This window comes from Grampus griseus (assembly GCF_964374135.1).
Source record: "Grampus griseus genome assembly, chromosome: 3".
NCBI classification, from domain to species: Eukaryota; Metazoa; Chordata; class Mammalia; order Artiodactyla; family Delphinidae; genus Grampus; species Grampus griseus.
In genome coordinates, this window is record NC_139019.1 from 121,963,104 (window position 1) to 121,969,831 (window position 6,728).

Consider the following 6,728-nt stretch of genomic DNA (forward strand, 5'->3'; position numbering starts at 1 on the left):
AGGAATGCAGGTTGGGTTTGGAAATCAAAAATAAAATATTTGAGGCTTTGGAGAAATTCTGGGGGCTCGTGAATTTTAACTTTATTTTTTAAATAATTTCAGACTTCTGGAAATGTTGCTAAAATAGTACAAGGAATTCCTGCATACCCTTCAGGACTAGGTGCCCTAGATATTAACATTTTACTATGTTTGTTTTGATCCTCTCTTTTATATATGTAGGTACATATATATTAATTAATTATTAAATTAAAATTTAATATAAATTATATATATAATTTTTCTGAACCGTTTGGAAGTAAGCTAAAAATCAAGTGCCTGTTTTCCCCTAAACATTTCAGTGTGTATTTCCTAAAAACAAGGGTGTTACATAATCACAATGCAATTACCAAAATCAGGAAATTAACACTGATATAGCACTATTAACTACAGATCTTATCCAATTGTCCCATTCTTTTCCTTTACGGAGAAAACAGATTTTGATGTCTTGTCTAAGATCCCATCTAGGACCACATATTGCATTTGCCATATCTCTTTAGTTTCTTTTAATCTGGAACAGTTCCTCAAGATTCATTGTCTTCCGTGATCCTGGCATTTCAAAGAATATAGGCCATTTATTTTATAGAATGTCTCTCAATTAGGCTTTGTCTGACATTTCTTAATCAATAGATTCAGATTATTCATTTTGGGCAGTAATGGATGATAATCCTTACAAATAATCAAATAGGAATCCCTGAGTCCATACTATATAAAGAAATGAGGGAGAAGGAAAAGCTCTTCCTTACAGTACAGGGCCAACTAAAAATTGTAGAAGGAATGATGGAATTTTTTAAAATCCCAGTTTGACAACCACTGCAGTAACAATTGGTTCGAGCAAAAGTCATCTATGGATTAAAACTAGTGTATCAGAGTATCTCCTCAAAAGATACTTATTAATCACAAATGGGAAAATAACAATTTTATAGTGAAGAAAGCTGGTAGACAACCACCTTAACCAAAAGATCAAAGTTAGCATCTCCAGTAATGGGGAAGTAGATAGTGTGTACCTCCCGATATGACGAACGGAGGACACGACATCTCTTTTGTGAAATGGAAAGACAAATTCCTGCCCAAAAGACTTAAGAATTTTAAAGAACTACAGTTCTAACCAGGCTGCATTCACACACAATAGATTCTAAAATCCTTTTCACCTTCACAGACCCCGCCTTGGAGATCTTCCCAGGAGGAGCTAGCAATAACCGGTTACTGAAGAGAGCAAATCGTCTGCTTGAATGGAAACCGCTCGGTACAGAGCTGTGGACCATGTGATACTCCTTGGACATCAGGGATGGTACAGGAATACCAGTAGGCTGGCCTCCAAGACAGCAGGGTAATAGGAGAAAAAGCAAATGTGTCTTCCCACAGTATCAATGGGTCACGGGCCAGGTTGGAGAAAAGCACGTGAGTCATGTGCCGCTACACGTTACACCAGACTCCTGGCCCTCCTGTTATTCTGTTCTGCTGTCAAAGCCAAACTTTGTCTTGCCAATTTCTCACACCTTGGCACCTAACTGACAAATGAAAAGACCGAACATCAAATGCCTCCCAACATTGTGTCTGGCCTATTGCTCCAGCTCAGATTTAGAGCAGTACAGGGGATGGCATGATATTCTCCTCTCAGATGTTCAAGCCAGAGAGGCTAGTGCTTCTTCACAATGTCCCCAGCCTTCACTCCCTCCCCTGACTGTGCCTCCTGCATCACGCCACCACATCCACATTCTTTTCCATTCCAATTCCGTTCTGTCTTTCCACCCTGATACTTTCTGATCCAGAGGGTTCTTGTTAGAATATACCAATCAAGGAAATAAGGACTTAGTACATAAATAATCTCAGACAAGAAACGTGCATGATGTTATAAGGGAGATGCCACAGACTGCAGTGCTATTTCAAGTCTAAAGATATAAAAATCAGTTATAACCATGCAGGCTTTTTTGTTCAGAAATAAGTCATCTTAAAGAAGTCAAAAGAAGATATTCTACCCCTATTTTTTCAAAAAACTATAATTTAAAATATAAATTTTAAATTATCTGTGCTAACCTGAGAGAGAGATTGTACAGATAAATGAAACGCACAAATACCCCCAGACTCTTTGAGCCACGTGTTTTCATCTTCTCCCCCGTCTTAAGACATCAGTAAGAGTTTCATTTCTAAAAGCACATGCCACCTTGATTACCAAAGACGATGACAGGAACGCAGCATGATTTGGATGTGTATTGATAGATGGTTTTGAAGTTCAGTATCATAATTTTGCACTGAAGCATCCCCCGTCTTTCATCCAGTCCTGCTGGTAAGGAGCCAAGCCAAACCATGAGCTGAGTAAGGACTGTATTTTGTGGTTACAGAAATGTTTTCCTCTGTGTGAAGCTGTCACTTGCAGGGCTCAAACTGGCACCTGTGTCTTAATGGGATGACTAACTTAATGGACTTCTTAATCATAGCCTTCTCTTGGTTAACCCCAGGGGAAGGTGATAATAGGCAACAAGAAGCCCCACAGCATTGGCTTTATCTGCCAAGAGGTGGGTGAGAAGCAAGAGGTATGATGAGACCACAGAAAGGCCAATGCAGTGACAACGTCTCCTTCTTACATGTGGTCCATGATGGTACTGCCAATTGTCGGTCATCCCTTTTCTCTGAACTACTGTGACTAAATGTTGGTTCCATTTCCTCTGGAATGAATTCGGGTTTGGCTGGCTCCTCAGAAGCAATGAATAGAGAGATGCTGCCTTCAGATTCTTGTTACAATCATGAGGCCTTACAACCCACCTATAGGTAGGTTTCAAAGACTTCACTTGCCAGGGCAAAGTCATAGAGTGTCAGAGTTGGAAGGAATTTTAGTTTTATAGGTGATATACAGAAAGGTTAAGTATAGGCAAACTGTCCCCACAAAAGCAAGTTGTATAAGCTGGGTGGGGATGGGGGAACAATACAACTTTTAACGCCCAGAAACCATTAGACCACATTGGCTAATTATAGCTTTGTCCCCAAGGCCCTCTCGCTCAGACTTTCTTCTTCTTAGACTGGCTTCCCCCTCTCACATTTAGAATAACAGGAAACCACCACTCCTAATTTTTACACTTGCTGTTTTTTCTTCTCTGGGAACTTTCCATGTCTTATAGTATCATGGAGGGTTTTATGAAGATTTCAATTTCCTTTGAAACTGCTTAGCCAAATAAACAAAATATTTTTTTTCTAAAGCACAAAATGAAGACTATGATTTGTTCCCACCCAAACTCAGAGGCATAAGAAAAGGTCTCCCATTTGCTAAAGTTTTCATCTCCAGACTGTGAGTTCCAGCACATATATTCCAAATTGTCGTGGGTCAAAAAGTGCTGGAGGTGGTGGGAATGCAGCCAAGGACGAAGTAGAATGATTAGAATGAGGTCAGCCCAGAAATGCACCAGAGAATAGTCTGCTAACCATGAAGTCTGAGTTTCATCTTCTGGAATTGTTGCTTCTTATTACTGCATGCTGGGTCAGGGGGAGAGGGTGTTGTTTAGGGGGGAAAAAGGAGGAAAGAGAAAATGAAAGAGGAGAAAACTTCACTCCTCCATGGGAATATCAGCAGAAAATCTATAGACTCTTGTGTCTCTGCTTCTTTTTTCAGTACAATATTTTTAATAGACCAAAAGACAATCTTTATGATGTAATAGGTATGTGAATAATGTTTATAAAAAGGGTATATATAACATGTTAGTCATTATCAACTACTGTACAAATAAACCTTAGATATGTAAAATATATAAACATATAAAAATTATTTTATAGGGCAGTGGACACTTTTCATATCTTCGTTCCAAAAAATAGAGAGTTCCAGGGCTGGCATCTTATTCTTCATTAGTATATTGCACTGTAAAGCCAAAAGGTTTGGTGGGGTTTCATTTGTTCGCTTTCTGGTTTTGTAATTTATAATAATCTGAATGGATTACTCTGAAATGTCTGTTGCATATGTGTTGGTATTGTTTGCCCACACGGAGTCATCAGAGATCCGTCCCACATTTTGCATCCTGGAAAATCAAAAGGAACTTTCTAGTGAGAAGAAAAACACAGAGAAGCCTCCACTGTTGTGTAACTCAAATTTGTACCTCTAACAGCTTCTTGTAAGTCTGAGGAAATGGGAAGTTTAAGATCAAATTTGTTGTCTCTCACTTAAGCACTGGGCGTTGGATAACTTTTCTGCTGGGAAGCAAGTACATATTTTTGTTAAGTTCTTTCTTCATGGACTTGACATGTTCTAGGGGAAACTAGAAGTCATGGCCCTGAGCCACCTTTCTTCAGGACTACTCTCCACCATCCGTTTTCAAAGAACCATCCACATATTAATTCTCTGATGTTCCATGATTCATTGGCAGACTCAATGCTTTCAGAGCCCAGAGTTTTATTTGTTTGGGTTTGTGGCTCTAAAGAAGTGTTAAGTTTGCTCTACCACCGAGACTGATCAGAAGAAGCAAAGGGGAAAAGGGAGCTCCCTTGCTGGAGAGGTTCGCTTGCACCTCTGACCACCTCTGACCACAGCCAAGAGAAGCACTGGGCCAGTAGCCGGTGTGTGAAATGCCATCTACTCTTCACACAGTGAGGGGTCATCGTGTGACAGTGGAGAGGTCACCCAAGTCTCTTTTGCCAAAAATGCATATTGTTCCCAGCTGTAAGCTTGTGAAGCACAATATGTGTTTTTGCATGAAACAATAAAAGAGGTTTATTTTCACTTAATAGACCCGTCCCTCAGGCCTGGTGTTTTCAGTAGCTGGCTTGGAGCAGGGAGTACTTTATCATGTATTAAACGCCAACATTGCGCATTTTATTGTTCCCAAAGAGCTTTGGCCCCTGGCAGCTGCCCTGGACATCCAAAAGGAGGGCTGAGAGGAGTCCTTCGTCAGACAGGAATTGCTTAGTTTCAGTGAGGATGGCTGAGCGCAGGGGTGAGTGACACTTCCCCTCAACACTCACCAGGCTGAGTTCGCCTCCCTAGAGCAAACTCCGGTTTGCGCAACCACGAGGGCCCAAGAAGGCCTCTTAGCCAGAAACTTTCTCTGCTTACTTAGTGCAGGAGTTAGTAGCACAGCCTCAATAGCCTGACTGCCTGTCACTTACCAGCTGTGTGGCCTTGGGCAAGTTACTTAACCTCTCTGTGACTCAGGTTCTTGTCTGGAAAATGGAGCTGTAATACCTCCTTCCTGAGGGATGTTAAGGATGAAATGTCTTAAAACAAGTAGAGTGCTTTGAACAGTGCCTGGCAATACAAGCACTCAATACAATTCATGTTTTACCACCTGCATAATGTTTGCTCTATCCACCAACCAATCATATTATTATTTACCTAATGTTCTTCTTTTAATTAACTCAATTTTAACCTAAAACTTGATAGAAAACTTTATATCCCAACTGTAAATGGAAAATTATATCATTTGCAGCAAATATAAGGTAACAGTAAATAGTAATAATAGCTGGTATTTACCAAGTCCTTGCTCCTTCCCAGTCATTGTGCTAAGTGTCTTGACTTGTTAAAATACTCACAACCCTATGAGGACAGTACTGTCATTTTACAGAGGAGGAAACTGAGGTACTAACAGATTAGCAAATTTTCCTGTAGTTACACAATTAGTAAATGAAGGAGGCAGTCCAGCTTCAGACCCCAAGCTCCTCAGCATTGCTCTGTGCTGCCATGTTAACAAGAACAAAAGTATTCTATTCCCATGGTAGATGGTTGGTGAATTAGTTTCCTAGGACTGCTGTGGTAACAAAGTACCACAAACTGGGTGGCTTAAAACAACAGAAACTTATTCTCTCACAGTTCTGTAGGCCAGAAGTCCAAAGTCAAGATGCTGGCAGGGTAGTGCTCCCTCCAAAACCTCTAGGAGAGGATCTTCCCTTGCCTCTTGCAGCTTCAGGTAGCCCCGGCATTCCTTGGTTTGTGGCAGCATCACCCCAATCTCTGCCTCCGTCTTCACATGGCTGTCTTCCCTCTGTGTGTCTACCTCTGTGTCTCTTCTCCTCTTCTTGTAAGGACAGCAGTCATGTTGGATTAGGGCCCACCCTAATGACATCATCTTAATTACATCTGCAAGACTATTTCCAAATAAGGTCACATTCACATATATGAGGAATTAGGATTTCAGTAGCTCTTTTGTGGGAAGGGGTTGGGGGGGCATAGTTCAACCTGTAACAGTGGCCCACCTATGGCTTTGAATTTGGGGCTGAAAATTTACAAATGCTGGAGAGCTGTTCATGATCAGCAACAAGCTAAGACTTTCCCCTTTATGCCAGTCAGGACTGAAGGAGTCAGGACAAGGGAAGGACAATGCTCCTGCATTAGAGTGATATTTAGGGCTCAGTCCAGGTGCTAACTGATTCACTTTGCTGTACACCTGAAACTAACCCAACATTGTAAATCAACTATAATCCAATAAAAGTTTTTAAAAATAATAAAAAAATAAAATAAACCGTCTTCTGCCCCATCATTGGTACTTTGGGAAAAGAGGCTTAGCTTAGCCATATAATAGTTCTTCCAGCTTCCCAGACATCTCTTGTGAAAGGGGAAGATGGGGGAAAATGCAGCCTTCCAAAACTCCAGGCAGGGTGACGGAGGGTAAAAAACTCACCTCTCGAATCTGCCTAATATGGCTGGGCTGGGATAGCAAATTCAGACAAATAACAGAGTCTTCATCGGGGGTACGTGTAAAGAAAGGACAACAGTA

At 40.9% G+C, this 6,728-nt stretch overlaps 1 protein-coding gene across 1 annotated transcript in view; it reads left to right on the forward strand.

The window, feature by feature from the left end:
- Positions 1–4,721, forward strand: part of SH3RF2 (SH3 domain containing ring finger 2) — a 143,673-nt gene extending 138,952 nt beyond the window's left edge. The window contains exon 11 of the mRNA XM_082650226.1: positions 1,196–4,721. The gene's annotated coding sequence lies outside the window, so the exon portion shown is untranslated. The remainder of the gene's footprint in view (positions 1–1,195) is intronic.
- Positions 4,722–6,728: the final 2,007 nt, after the last annotated feature.